Here is a 16,016-nt window from a genome sequence, read left to right on the forward strand (position 1 = left end):
GTCTATCTCTTAGGGATAACCCACAATAACCATTTTTATCCTTTACTTTTTATGAGAAATAATGACTTATTTACGAAGCGATTGTAGGCAATACAGCATTAATTCTTACCCAATTAAGTACCTTAAATACATTGTACATTTAATATAGATCAATATGGCCCTTTACAACATATAATTTAGATGAATATTTTCGAAGAAATTACAGATTTAAAATGCAGGGACATAGCGGTTGCAGCGGTACCGGCCGGTTTGTATTGTCTATAATTACAGTTACTTTCATATATATCATATCTTTACTCTCATTAGCACCACGAGATAAAAATGTTCAGTCTCTCAGAGTCTCTGAAAGCGAGACTCGGGTCTTCGTCTCTCATCGAGTCTCTTTGGTGTCGCTGAGAGGAGAGACTGTCAAAAAAACTGTTTAGCGTCTCTGAACGAGAGACTCGAGTCACTCATAGAGAGATCCTCATTTCGTATCCAGTCTCTGAACGAGAGACTCGAATGTCTGAACGAGATATTTGAATCTCTGAACGAGAGACTCGAATCTCTCACTAAGTGGTGACGCGATAGACATGGTTAAAATTTTCTAAGTTCAACATATTTCAGAGATCCCAGTATTTCTACGAGGGACTCGAGTCTCTCAATTTATCAGTTTTATTCATTCAGTCTCTCTGTGAGAGACTCGAATTTCTGAATTAACAATTTTATCGTTCGAGTCTCTCATACAGAGACTGTGAGAGATCCATAAAAGCAACTAGGCAATAACTGCGAGACTGTGAAAGACTGCGAGAGACACTCTCAGAGAAGCTGAAAGACTCTGAGAGACTGGAGAGAGACTGAAAATTTTTGTCTAGGCACACCATAGACAGTTTCCATCATTTCGGTAGAGCAGCACAAAGCCATCTATAGTATTACAGGATTATGCCATCGAACAAATTAATAAGTTTTACTACCAATTAGAATTATAATAATTCCTTTTGTTTTTAAGACTACTTATACTTCTACAAATGGCGTTAACTACGATATAACGATGATACGATGTTATCCATATTTACGTTTTGTCCATGAAATTTTTATAAATCCACATTGCTTTATTTATATTTGAAAAGTACAAATTGGGAGAATCCTAAATGTATGAAACAGACGAAAAAGTTTACTAACCTAAAGGCAATACAAGAAATACAATCAAGAATGGTAGGTATAAAACATTTATTCCATCTATTAAGTAGCATGTAATACTTTCGGTCACACTGTAGCATATTTGAATGATGTGTGTGAAGGTACAATTCACACGTCCATCTATACAAACACTTATTTACGACAAACGTTTTGCCGTGAACAACAGGAGCGTGAATTAGTTGGATTCTGTTACACGAATGGAAAACAATGACCTTTCTGTTCAATTTGTTCTTCTCACAGATTGGAAACATTCTGACAATTCAAAAATACGTCGTAGCTACAGAGAAAAAATTAATCATTTGAATGTGAAAATAGCTAATTTACTGTCAACTACTGTCCTAAACTGTATTCGGGGCGATTTAGGAAGGCGATATCTGTAGTAAAACACAGTAATAGTTGATTAACTTCAAGTTGAAGTACCAATGTATCATTTAAATGTAAAAACAGTTAATTGAAAGCCTCCTACAGTTTTGAATCATATTCGGGTCAATTTAGGAAGGCGACGTGTATAGTGAATTACTTTAGTAACATAAAATCTGCGATGTATAATCACTTTAAAGCGAAAACATTTAACTTAGAATCACCTACCGCCTTGAGGCGTGTTTAGGTCAATTTAGGAAGACAATTCGATCGTAAATTACCCTAATAAATATAAAAATCCGATTCACCATAAGTTGAATGAATGATACATTCAAAAGCAAAAATTTTAACTTAAAATTACCTACCGGCTTGAGCATATATATATGAATAATCATAAAAATACCATCCCCCACAAGTTACATAAAAAATGAAAGTAAAAATATTTAAGTTAGGGTCAGCTACCGTATAGAACCATATTAAAGTCAATTGAGAAAGACAAGATCTGTAGTAAAATACTGTAATAATCATAAAAATCTGGTTAACCGTAAATCTATTAAACAATGTATCATTTAAAAGTGAAATCAGTTGACTGAGACTCATCTGCAACTTCAAACCGTATTCAAGTCGATTTAGGAAGGCGAGGTCTATAGTAAATTACGGAAATAGTCATAAACATTGGATTAACCTTGGGTTAAAGCAAGTATGTTTCATTTAAAAGCCAAAACACTTAACATAGTTAGAGACAGCTAGTGACTATAGCTACATCCGGGTCAATTTAGGAAGGCAAGATTTGCAGTAAATTGCTGCTGTTTTATCAGAAGAATCTGGTCAATCACTACCACAAATTGAACCGGAGATATGCTTAAATTTTAAAAGCTTACCCTAAAGCTATCCACCGCCTCGAACAGCATTGGAATCAACCTCAGAAAGCAACATCTGCAACAAATGAAATTATCATGTTAGAAAAGAAATATGACATTTTACTGTTTTAACTTGTAAAAAATACCCTATATATAACTTCCCGCCCTTACAGGTCATCATCATAAGGTCATCAGTCCTAAGACTGGTTGGATACGCACCTCCACTCTTTCCTATCCTGAGCTAATCGTCACATTTCCCTAAAACTAGAACAACCCACATCTTCTTAACTACTTGCGAACACTAATCTAACCTAGGACTCCCTCTACCCCTCCTAACTCCTGTTTCTGCTTCTAACATGTCTCTGACTAGACCTTCATGCCTGAGAAGGTGTCCTACCAATCTATCTCGCCTATTTCTTATTGATTTCTACAGAGTCCTCTGTTCTCCTATTCTTTCTAATACCTTTTCATTTCTAAGCCCTTACAGGTACTACAAATATATATAATTTTGCATGGGTGACAAGTTCAGTTTTTAATGAGTAATTATAGGATCATAATCTTCGTTTAGGTGGGACAAAAATAGGAGACGGAATGGAAGGGACAGTAGTTCCTGTTGACTGAAAAATGCCAGCATCATCTTCTTCCAAGTATTAAACGATTTCGATTGCTAAAAATTAAAAAGTCTCTTTATATTTTGTGTCCTCTGCTCAGTTCTTGGGCTTGGTATGAAGCCCTTTTAATATTACTTAAAGCTATTGGATAGATTGAAAGCTTTTGGGTAATAAACCATCTTCAATTCTGACGTTGGTTGTTAAATACCGATGAGTGCCGAACGCCGTGCGAGCAAATTACGTTACGGTTTATAGATTGTTAAAAATTTTAATGCGTTATACATGTCGGCCACCCCGTGGGAAGCGCGATAAACGTCGCTTGGCACACACATACCGACAAGTGAACACATTCGCGTGGTGTTAGCTCTCTTCCTAAAACGTATTAAGTTAAATGTGATTTTGTAGGAAACAATTGCGACTAAATTAGTTGGATTTTCATTTTCGAATCGGCAAACAATGGTCGCTTTGTTCTTTCGCACTCTTCTCACGATAAACCGTAATTACGTCCTATTAAGCTATTTATACCCTTGTGTGTTGGCATTGTTATAGAAACGATGCTCTTGTTTAACACAAGACGAGCGCATTCCTTTACATCGCCGTCGGTTTTACTATTTACGTTTATATCCCTATTTGATTCCCACTATTTCTGTTGTGGAACGAAACAAATCGTTCTGGAAACGCTATTTTTGCTGGCCTATTCTTGTATTCCTCGAAGAACAAAGCCTATGGTTGCTTCATATTTCCCTATCAATAAACAATGGATGGTGCATGGGCATCCAATGAGAATAGAAATTGGTTAAATTAGTGCTTTAAATCATGCAAGTATGAGAGCTTTCCAAGCTGAGAATAAAATTAAAGTTTAAGAGATCAAGTTCAAGATCTAATTCTGGGGTAAATCCAACACTAAAGCTAATTGTTATAATAGATACGTACGTGGACATTCAATAGGAATAGTGCTTTAAATCTTGGAAGTATGAGAGCTTCAATTGAGAATTTTTAAGAGAATTGCCAGGCTGAGAACAAAATTAAAGTTTAAGAGATCATGTTCAAGATCTAATTCCGGTGTAAATCTAACACTAAAACTACCTGTTATGGTAGATACGTGCGTGAACATTCAATAGGAATAGTGCTTTAAATCTTGGAAGTATGAGAGCTTCAATTGAGAATTTTTAAGAGAATTGCCAGGCTGAGAACAAAATTAAAGTTTAAGAGATCATGTTCAAGATCTAATTCCGGTGTAAATCTAACACTAAAACTACCTGTTATGGTAGATACATGGACAATTGAATATTCAATAGGAATAGCAATTGGTAGAATTGGTGCTTTAAATCATGCAAGTATGAGAGCTTTCCAAGCTGAGAACAAAATTAAAGTTTAAGAGATCAAGTTCAAGATCTAATTCTGGGGTAAATCCAACACTAAAGCTAATTGTTATAATAGATACGTGCGTGAACATTCAATAGGAATAGTGCTTTAAATCTTGGAAGTATGAGAGCTTCAATTGAGAATTTTTAAGAGAATTGCCAGGCTGAGAACAAAATTAAAGTTTAAGAGATCATGTTCAAGATCTAACTCCGGTGTAAATCTAACACTAAAACTACCTGTTATGGTAGATACATGGACAATTGAATATTCAATAGGAATAGCAATTGGTAGAATTGGTGCTTTAAATCATGCAAGTATGAGAGCTTTCCAAGCTGAGAACAAAATTAAAGTTTAAGAGATCAAGTTCAAGATCTAATTCTGGGGTAAATCCAACACTAAAGCTAATTGTTATAATAGATACGTGCGTGAACATTCAATAGGAATAGTGCTTTAAATCTTGGAAGTATGAGAGCTTCAATTGAGAATTTTTAAGAGAATTGCCAGGCTGAGAACAAAATTAAAGTTTAAGAGATCATGTTCAAGATCTAACTCCGGTGTAAATCTAACACTAAAACTACCTGTTATGGTAGATACATGGACAATTGAATATTCAATAGGAATAGCAATTGGTAGAATTGGTGCTTTAAATCATGCAAGTATGAGAGCTTTCCAAGCTGAGAACAAAATTAAAGTTTAAGAGATCAAGTTCAAGATCTAATTCTGGGGTAAATCCAACACTAAAGCTAATTGTTATAATAGATACGTGCGTGAACATTCAATAGGAATAGTGCTTTAAATCTTGGAAGTATGAGAGCTTCAATTGAGAATTTTTAAGAGAATTGCCAGGCTGAGAACAAAATTAAAGTTTAAGAGATCATGTTCAAGATCTAACTCCGGTGTAAATCTAACACTAAAACTACCTGTTATGGTAGATACATGGACAATTGAATATTCAATAGGAATAGCAATTGGTAGAATTGGTGCTTTAAATCATGCAAGTATGAGAGCTTTCCAAGCTGAGAACAAAATTAAAGTTTAAGAGATCAAGTTCAAGATCTAATTCTGGGGTAAATCCAACACTAAAGCTAATTGTTATAATAGATACGTGCGTGAACATTCAATAGGAATAGTGCTTTAAATCTTGGAAGTATGAGAGCTTCAATTGAGAATTTTTAAGAGAATTGCCAGGCTGAGAACAAAATTAAAGTTTAAGAGATCATGTTCAAGATCTAACTCCGGTGTAAATCTAACACTAAAACTACCTGTTATGGTAGATACATGGACAATTGAATATTNTGATTATCCTTAATCATATGTAGAGAAAAGTCACATGACTAAAAGGAAGAAGAAGAACCTTATCTCGATTTCGACTTCCAGCTCGAAATTTCGAGTTGTATGTCGAAAGGTCTAGTTGCATGTGGAATTTTCTAGGTGCAAGTCGAAATATCGAGTAACAATTCGCAACTTCAAAGAAAAGAAAATTATCTTCGACCCTTGAAGGTCATGGAAAATACAAAGCGGGTGTCGAGGATTTGGCAATAGAGCAACTCTGCTAGATATATCTCCAGAAAATTTACTGTTCTATAGTCAATTAATTTGAGCAGGAATGACTTAATTAAATCCAAAGTTGGACTAATTTGCATTATCGCACCTTTCCAATTTCTAAACGCGAAAACACTAATATAGTAGCATTTTATGCCACGATAAAGCCACGTGACCCTTAATTAACCGGTAAGCTGGAGACAGGAGGGCGGATACCAGGGTTTCAGGGCACGCTAACTGATAGGACAATCCCTTCACGAGTTGCTGGGAAAGCGCCGATGGTAAAGCGCACCAAAGACCAGAAAATTACTTGCTTAATCTTCACGGATACCGAACACTCAATCGCATTATACATTAATAATTACGTTGATAAGGCATTCATTCAATTCTTGTTAGTTCACAAATACAAAATTTTATTTATTGTCATCCACAATAATTACTTTTAAACTTTTTCGTATTGAATCATTATTAAACTTAGAACTAAATGCGAACTTTCCTAAATAGGAAACAGAAGCATAAAGGAAGGGTAGGTAAGTATTAAATATTGTCAAAAATTGTTATTTATCTCTAATTTGTCAAAATTAGTTGTGGTGGTGACCAGGCGATTATACAACTCATTTCAAACGGTTAGAGATACACCCCTTCCGTTTACTTGGATGAGCCGTGAAAAAATTCCAAATTCTCTGTCTTGCTCACGCCTAGTGTGTATTCCTTCTATTTTCGCGTAGTTTTCTTTAAGATTTGAAAAAGTTTCACTTTGTTGTTAGGTTAGAAAGGTAGATCATATTCAGATAGAATAAAAGAACTCAAGAAAAGTTTTAAAAATAAAAGTACAATCTCAGGATATTTACTAAGAACATTTACTTAACCGCAAGCATACATTTAATAATAGAAGAAGTCAGTAAATGACCTAAGAGGGATGTACAAAATCGTTATCAATGAATTCTACTTGATTTTCTTACTTCAACGTTCTGCCCTTGTGATTTGTGGCTGAATTTTCTCATGTCCGGTTTGCGAATGTTGTATCGATTGGGGTCGAAACCTCTTCCACATCGAAGTGTATTTTGTTATCTCAAGATGTGTATTATGGTTCGTTATTTAGTTTGTTCCCGTGAGTTATTAGATACTATTAGATAAATTTAAACTATTTAAACTCTGCCTTATTACTTGAATTTTCTCAACGCTTTTAATTTCACGGAAATATCAGGAAAATCATTGGAAACAATGTTCATCGAATTTTCTGTCAATTATTCTAATTAATGTATTGAAGATGTGCCAATAAAGAGAATGTCGCCGATAAAATGAAGAAAACGGGTGATAAGCTTTTTGACAATGTACTTTGGTTTTGTCACCTACAATAACTGAATATTTTACCTTTTTGTATTAGACCTACCGCTTTCTGATTTATTAAACGTGAAACACGTTGAAATGCATATACATTCAAGGACGTTACTGTCTAGTTTTATAACAAGAGAATGTCTATAGGTACCTAGTGAACTAAATAGGTAAACGGACTGTGAAACTACAAAAGATTTTTATTCAACCATATTTTTTAACAAACACACTTTTGTTATTATAAAATTNAAGTAAAAGTTAAGATAAGAGATATGCTATGCTATTGTACCATTTTTACTTCTTATGATAGAAATAAGGTCGTCAGTCCCAAGAGTGTTGGATACATAACCTCCATTCCTTTCTATCCTGAGCTAATCTTCCCATTTCCCTAAAACTGGAACATCCCACATCCTTAACTATTTGCGATATTATATTAGATAATGAAGGAACGTAAAAAATGGCAAGGAACCACCACAGGGAGAGTGAAGACGACGAGCCGCCTCACCACCCTTCTTCGTGACCTTGGATTCTATTCTCTACTTTCCATAGATATTATTGATTCCGCTATTTAAGCTGTCGCTAATTGACCTACTAACACAATAGTTTTAAATAAATAATTTAGATGTACCAACTTTGTACCAGTGGCCTAAATAAGAATTTATGGATACTGTGTAATGAAAGGGATAACGTACTTTATTAACGAAACGCCACTGTGACATTTCAATTAAATTTTTTTACGTGAAAGCCAGTTGGTAATTTTTCGTCATGATTAAATCGAGTCACGCCAGTTTAAATAATATACAACCCCACAAATTATTTGGGGCAAATTATGAGCAAAGCATAAATAACAGAAGGGAACCGAACGAACAACAAAAACGGATAGGGAAGGGTAAGGGGAGCAATGAGATGTTTGTTGGAAAAGTCAACCTTTAGAAGTGTTCGATAACTTGGAAGGTTATAATTAAGAAGAGGTGACGAAAAAGCGCGAGTCGGCACAGGAGGCACCAGAAGGAGCCGGGATGCCACTGGCACTTCCGATCGGTGTCGATCTTGAGTTTGCCGTATCAAAGCCCATTATTACGTAGATAAAACTGCGAAATTAACGAGAAATGTCCTCAAACTTATTCCGAAATACAAACTTTCAAATTAATCAAAAATGAGATTTAACTAGATTTGATTCTAAAATCTCAAATTTGAGCTGCAGCATGATGGAAGAAAAACCTTCCAGGGCCATCAAGAATTCAAAACAATTTTGCTAAACCAACTGAAAATAAAGCCCATTGCTCTTTTAAAACTTTAAGCCACCAAAAAAAGCCCCATTGAGAGTAATACCTCTTTTTCAAATAAAAGCCTAAAAAGAAAAATAATCTAGAACTGAAGTTTGTATTTTCTTAAAATTTCAAAAGCATTTCTGGCCTTTAACAATATTTTTCAAATTTCTAAAGTAACTGTTCGCTAACATAGAAGTGACTTATTTTTGTTAAAGGCGACTCGACCCTTCGCTATCCTTTGTATTATCCCTCTTCTATTCCATCATTCCTGGATCATCTGACTTCCTAGATACCGAAAATGAACGACCTTCTCTTATTTTTCGTATCTAATCTTTATATTCACCTTACTTTTTCTTCCCTTGCAAACCAGTATCTTTGTTTGGTAAAGGTCTAGATTTTCCCCCCACCCCCTTTGCGGGTGGATGCAGAGGGGATTGAAAGAGGAGGTCTCCTTCACCACGGTACCATAAAAACTTTGCGGCGGTCTCACCCCCATGAAAAGTTATGGGGGCTTAAAGTTATTTAAACCTTTACCCTTTGTTTGTCAATACCGCTACCATTTTTTATTTAAAGCTATTTCTAAAGCTTTACCAGATGGTAATGCTGAAGTCCAAAAAATTTCAAACCTTTGCAAAGCAAATAGTGATAGCATGTGTATGAATTGAGTTTCCTAGTCTTTGGAAATGATATGTTCAATTATGTCCTTGGTAACGATAAGGATAGCAAGCCACCAAGCAACGGTGGACGTAGCTACACCAGCGACTAACGACGACATCGCGTCGGGTTTTCCACGTACCACATCCAGTAATACGTATGTATGTATGTATGTAGATGGATACATGTACGTGTAAGTTTACGTTTACACGGAAAGCAAAACAAAAACGGAGAAGGAGCTGCCACCACTTGTCACGCGATCTAATCTATTATTAATCCACTTATTCCGCCACCAGTCGTACCATTCCCTGTACACAACGATTTACGATTTATTTAGAAATGAAGTTTCCTCGTCTGAAGGCCGAACTCATAACTCCAGTGGTGGTTCGTCAGCAAATTAATATTTCATTAAAATGAACTTAAACCTAATGGTATAGGAAAATGGAGAATCCATGGGACTCACCTATTGACCGTATCAAAAGTCAAAAACCATTTAAAAACAAAACGCTCAATTCTTATAAGAAGATCAAATCAATTTGAAGTAAACCTTAGCAAAAGAACAAGAAGGTGATCTAATATTGTAACAGTCCAAAGGAAGCTTTCTCCACATCAGTTGGAAGAAAAGCTTTCTGACCTTATAGAAGACCAAATAGATCTCATTTAAACTTACAGGAAACACCACATTCTAATCCCATACTCATAAAAAGGCAGCCTCAACTGTCACCTCTCAAAATTCTAGTTCTTAGGACTAACGACCTTATGATAATGAATATAAACATCAGGAAGTTAAATTAACATCTTAACTTCAGAAAGATGTTTCAATATTAGGTAAATGTATTGTAGCGAGCACTTTGTGTGTTTGTGTGCGATCGAGCACACGTGTGTGTGAACGGCTTACTAGACGCGGGCGCCTTTCTTCGTGTGCGCCGTATTTGTAAATGTGTGTGTTGTACCTGCGTTCTAGGAAAGCAGTTAAACAGTTCAAAGAAAAAAAGAAACTATCCTGATGTTTCGAGAAGGTTCCCGAAAGTAAACAAAAGAGTATTTAAAGGAAGAGACGATCGCCGAGAAGAGTAGAAATTAATTGACCGTTACAGAAGTGAATCGAGAAATAGATTAACAGTGACAGAAGTGAAATAAATTGAGCAGTGAATAGTGATATATCAACAATAGTGTAAATAAATAGAATAATTCATAACCCAAGTTTAGTAATAATTTAATAGTGTTTTTAAGTTCTTTAATAATTAGTGTAAATAAATAGTTTTCGTCGTTATCAGTCTTTAAAGTTAATTTTGTTAAACCCACGAACCTTAGAGTATGTATATGTAGAAGCTCCATTTCTCCTTACAGTTATAGAACAAATGCTTAGAACGTATTGTAAATATAACTCATGTACCTATCAACCGATAAAATTTAACAAAACATCATTAGAAAGTACATGAATATATATACGAATGTATATATGTAACTAAAAAGCTTTCTAAATCTTTCTCTCCTCTCTAACTTTTGCTGGGCGACACGTTCTCAGTCCGAGTCGTCGATTTTATCACCACAATATAACAGTAATTGTCTCATGTCAATGTACTTTTACTATAGACACAATTACGGTACAACTGACCTTATAAAATGGACACCAATTAGCAGTATCTGTATGAATTCGTCTAAGTACAGGTTACCGCCGACAATTTTGGATTGAATGGTCTGATTTCAATAAGAGCACCACCAGAATTATCTACAGGCTTTTCCGATAAATACAAACCCCTAATCGTCTTCCTGGAATATCCCAGACGAGAGCTTTCGCGTCGTGTTAAAATATTGAAATCGAGAACTAAACGTTTAGGAAAATATATCTAGGAAATTATTGAAGATAGCACAAATTTTTTTTCACTAACAGTTAACATATATCTTCGTGATCATGCTAGAGTCAATTTTGAAGGAAACAAAATCTAAAAATTTTGAATTTTTATCGGAGAGGCGATCAAAATCATTAAAGACAGTACAACTGTAGGGAAAACGGAAATGTTAGAAGCGTTCGAAATGTGGTGTTACAGGTGAATGATGAGGAAACCGTGGATAGAGAAGGCTAGAAATAAAGAGGCATTAGAAAGAATAGAAGAAAAGAGGACTCTATGGAAGTCAATAAGAAATAGGCGAGATGGGTTAGTAGGACACCTCAGGCATGAAGATCTAGTCAGAGACATATTAGAAGCAGAAACAAGCACGAGTTAAGAGGAGTAGAGGTAGATCTAGATTAGATGACTGTTCGCAAATCGTTAAGGATGTGAGGAAAATGCGAAGATTAGCTCAGGATAGAATAGAGTGGAGGTGCGTGTCCAACCAGTCTTAGAACTGACGACCGTATGATAATGATCGGCTTAAAAAAAATTCATACTTCCATACATCTTATTCGCATCAATCAGGATTCCTTAGTGGCAAATTCTTAACGTAAGGAGTTTTGAAACTGGACAATCCGGGCCTGAGCTACAGCCAACCCAAATTCAAGCTGTTTACCCTTACTTTCGTTTCGCTGTTTTCCTGAGTCCATGGAATCGCTTATACTTTTGGACTGAATTGTCCGGTTTCTATGAGGATGCCACTAAGATTATCTGTAGACTTTTCGGATTAAAACAGGTCCTATGTACATCGTTTTTCTCTGATGTACCGTTTCAGACATATCGCTGTCAAATTAAAAACTAAACGTTTAGGACAACATATTTTGCTAATTATTAAAAATAGTGCAAAAACTTTATAACTATACTTAGATTATATTTGGCTTTAAAGCTGACTTGTTTCGTGTGTCCTGTACCCTTTATTGTATATGTATCCCCTTTTATCATGTGGGGCGAAAGAAGTGGGAACAATATTTGACCTCAAATGCGTCACCGTAGTCGTAACTCGGATAGACCACGCGACGTCCATCGCCAGCTGTCCACTGTGAGTGACGAACAGATGATGTAGGATGCAGGGTCGCCAACCCCCCCAAGTAATACGACGAAAAATACACCCCAGCGTAAGCTACCCCAGTAAACACACTTGCAATATCAGAGAAAACTTGCACGGGGAAATCCCCTGCAAATGTGTGTATGTGTGTGTGTGTGTGTAATATTAACTGGTTAACAAAACCAATACAACTTTTTTCAATATCCACACACATGCTAACAAACCTGAAAATGAGTCAGATAGTTTTATTTATAGTAATAATAGAATCAAGTTTTTGTTTTTAAAACTATTTTTGTGTTCTTTATTTCTATCATTAAATGATCTATCCGTTTAATTGTTATCGTCACAGTAAATTTAACAGCTTTGCGCTTGATTTTAGGCTTTTACCAGTTTTATGTTATATTCGATTAGATCTGATAACAAAGTATAATTTTACAACTTTGTTTAATTTATTCATTAATAAAGTCATTAAAGAAGTATCAAAACTATTAATGTTATTTTCTGACCATGGTGGTTTTCTTTTATTTCGGTTTCTAGAATTTGCTCAAAAAGATCGCCTATCGGATTTATTGGGATTCTTAAATGACATTTGTCGTAATCACCTTACATTATTACTTAACCATTCCAGGGTGTGTTTCCTGGTGTTTCAAACGCAATCAGATACTTCAGAACTGGGGTTACGTTCTTCTGATAGTAAAATCAAGCAGCATTGTCAGATGTTTCTTTTTTGTCATATCTTTGCTGACTTTCCTGTCAATGTCTTCTTCGTGTTATCCAGACGTCAAAATAAGGAAGCCATAGTCCTGTAAGATGTTCATCGGCTAATCTAGTTGCCAGTGCACCTTCAAATGTTTGCGTTCATTTGAAATTTTGTTCTTGTCATGAAGCAGTCTCATTACTACCACATACATGCTCACTTTCATTAAGCATCGATAGGCCACGTGTTCCTGAATTGCGTCATCGCATCAGCCACCCGCGATTATTCAAGCACACATATAAGCATACACGTATTACACACATATATATGTATATTTATGTGAAAATAATCAATGTATGCATCGACGATATGTAGTCGCCGTTGAATCATGTTGACCATGAAATATTGAAGAAGGTCGGGGCGTATACGTCTAGATGCGTGTACATGTGACGGAAAATCGACGATCGAGTTTTAGACGAGCGGCTGCACAAAGGGGATGCTATTGAGGTTCCGCCCCCTAATTGTGGCCCCATTTAAATTCAACATGTCATTAGAAAAGCCTCGCTGTATTATGTACGTATATGCAGGACTTAAGGAGCAACTACCGAATTGATTTTGATGATTATCACCACCATCGTTGCTACGTAGTAGCTTAGGGTGTGAAAAAAGTCAAAGATCCATAATATTTTATAATTAGTTTACTAAATAGATAGCTGAAAACGACTGGCTTAAATTCTAACGAAAGACGAGGACTAATCTTTAAGGATAGTAGTAGAAACTGTAGCTGCAAGAGAAGCCAAGACAACAAAACAAACATAATTATGTAAAATTTGGCCCATATTTTTATCAACCACTTTCACAGGTCAACTATTGATATTGAAAGAGATTCAGCTGGTACAAAATGAATGCCAAAACATCAGACTCTGTTGGTTCTCCTTAGCACACCACATATTTCGACCAATGAAGCTGCTGCTTATTAAAAGCGAAATCACCACAGCAAATGCCATGCTTGGAGATGTAGGTACTAATCGTGGGGTTCATCAGTATTTGTAAATATATATTAGACTACATTTACTGTGTGGCTTATGTTTATTATTTATTGTTCTTTAAACTTCTGTCGAAACGATGCGATTTCTTTAGTTCTCATTAGCACACCAGTTCCAACAGAATTCCTACCAATAAGTTTCATGCTAGGTTATGAAGGTGATGTAGACGACATTTGTAGGAATGCCGAGGGTCATGGTCTAGAGGTTTAGACCACTGCTTAGCTTTCAGGAGGACGCCGGTTCCATTCCGGGTCCGCCTGCCTTGGTCCAAGTTTTTCTGTGGTTTCTTTGGATTATTTAGGCAAATGCATGGGCAATAATATTCCACAGATAATATTTCATTCTCTTCTGTCTTCATTTCTCCGTCCGTCTCATCTTTCTCACCCGAACTACAACCCACTTCTTCCCACGATTCCTGAAAGGATGCTGAAGAGGGCCTTCCGCTCTACCTTCCGACGTAGTCCGGAGGGACTGTTCGCCCAAAAGCATTAGTGGCTGGTGGGAATGAAACACCTAAAAGTTTTTGTTCTGTAGGAATTTGCTAGATACTAATATTTTCTTTGTCCAAAATAAATGAAATCACAATTACACATTTCCTAAGATACTACATGATGAATCCATACATCAGATTTAGTGACTTGAAGATCTACTAAATTTTGTTGTAGTTGTCTATTTATTATCGATTATAGAATCTGGGGTAAGAATTATCTCTTGTGCTCCCTCAGGATTTAGCATTTCTAAAAAATCTCCCTATTGCTTCCTATTCAAGAGAAATTACCAAACTTTTCAAGGATCTATAACCAAAAATTTCTAATATTTCAAATATTATCAATAGAAACAGTCAGTAAACTGTTTCAACATAATCATATCCATTTTATGGTACAAAATCCAGTGAAGATGAGTGTGAAACTCACCAAACTTTTGTAATACGCCAGGAGAATAAGTCCTTATATAGCAAAACAGAACAGGACGCTTCATAAACAAATCTTAGACATGTATGGGAAAATTTTTCAAAATATTAATTGATTTAATGTATTGATATTATTAGGTATCTACTTTTCCTTTTGTCTATTCTCGATTTAACTTTTACTGAGATGCGTATGTGCGAGTTCATTGAAAATATAAATATATCAGTTTACCTTGACAGGTAGGCATTGATGACGCCGTTTGTCTATGCATAAAGGTCAAAGCAATAAGTTATAACAATGGAAGGCAAAACAGATCTGGAGGGTACATGAATAAGTAGCACTTGGCAAAACGCATTTGTCGTTACGTAGTTGAAGAATTGTTTGTCAGCTATTACAGGAAATGCTTAAGTTTATGCGTGCAAGACACTAAAAATAAATCGTTGTATATGTAAACGAGGCCCTCGATTTCGCGATACGCAAAAATAGAATTCCAGGAGCAACAAGCCCGCAACTCAAGTATTTATAATGGTACGGTTTTATATGGTAATTTTAAAAAATCATTTTCAACGAGTGAAATTTATTATCTGACGAATTAAGTTAATTTCAGAACCAAGACGTGCCAAAAAGCAACAAAACAAACAAAAGTTGATGCAATTTTCTGATAGTGTTAAAGTTTAGAAATGTAATAACAAATACTGACATGGAAGATTAACCACAAGAACAATTTTATTGATAACTAGTAGATAATTACTATTCTTTGTAGGTCTGGCCTGTGAGTGTTTGGCAAGGCATTCTAAAATTATTTGTCAAACTTGTCAAAAAAATACTTACGGTGTACTTACGAGGACTAAATTCTAGTCCTTAATGGTTACCTACATTTTACCATGAATTCAATGTTCCATACACTTAAGGGACTGAACATTTTTCGGCGTTATAAAGAGTGGTCGTCAAATGGAGAGAAATAAAAGATATTATGTTACTATTCTATAATAATATGCATTTACCAATATAATACACATTTTGCACACGAACATTATTATTCATACATTGCGTATAGCCTGTTATCTTCGTCTAATGTTTTTTGCAGCTCCAATATTTTAATTGTATTTTGTTACGTATCTTACTCATATCTTGAGATACTGCTGGATCAATTTGATTATATAAAAAGTATTTTTTTAATAGTTTCGCTGCATCAAGTGCTTGTTTGATGCTTGGTGGAGGGACAGGATCGTCTTCTTCAACAACGTA

At 35.4% G+C, this 16,016-nt stretch overlaps 1 long non-coding RNA gene across 1 annotated transcript in view; it reads right to left on the minus strand.

Moving 5' to 3' along the window:
- Positions 1-2,427: 2,427 nt before the first annotated feature.
- LOC112904591 overlaps positions 2,428-16,016 on the minus strand; it is a 174,992-nt gene continuing 161,403 nt past the window's right edge. The window contains exon 4 of the long non-coding RNA XR_003231207.1: positions 2,428-2,475. This is a non-coding gene — a long non-coding RNA (uncharacterized LOC112904591). The remainder of the gene's footprint in view (positions 2,476-16,016) is intronic.

This window comes from Agrilus planipennis, unplaced genomic scaffold, assembly GCF_000699045.2.
Source record: "Agrilus planipennis isolate EAB-ADULT unplaced genomic scaffold, Apla_2.0 scaffold19, whole genome shotgun sequence".
Lineage (NCBI taxonomy): Eukaryota > Metazoa > Arthropoda > Insecta > Coleoptera > Buprestidae > Agrilus > Agrilus planipennis.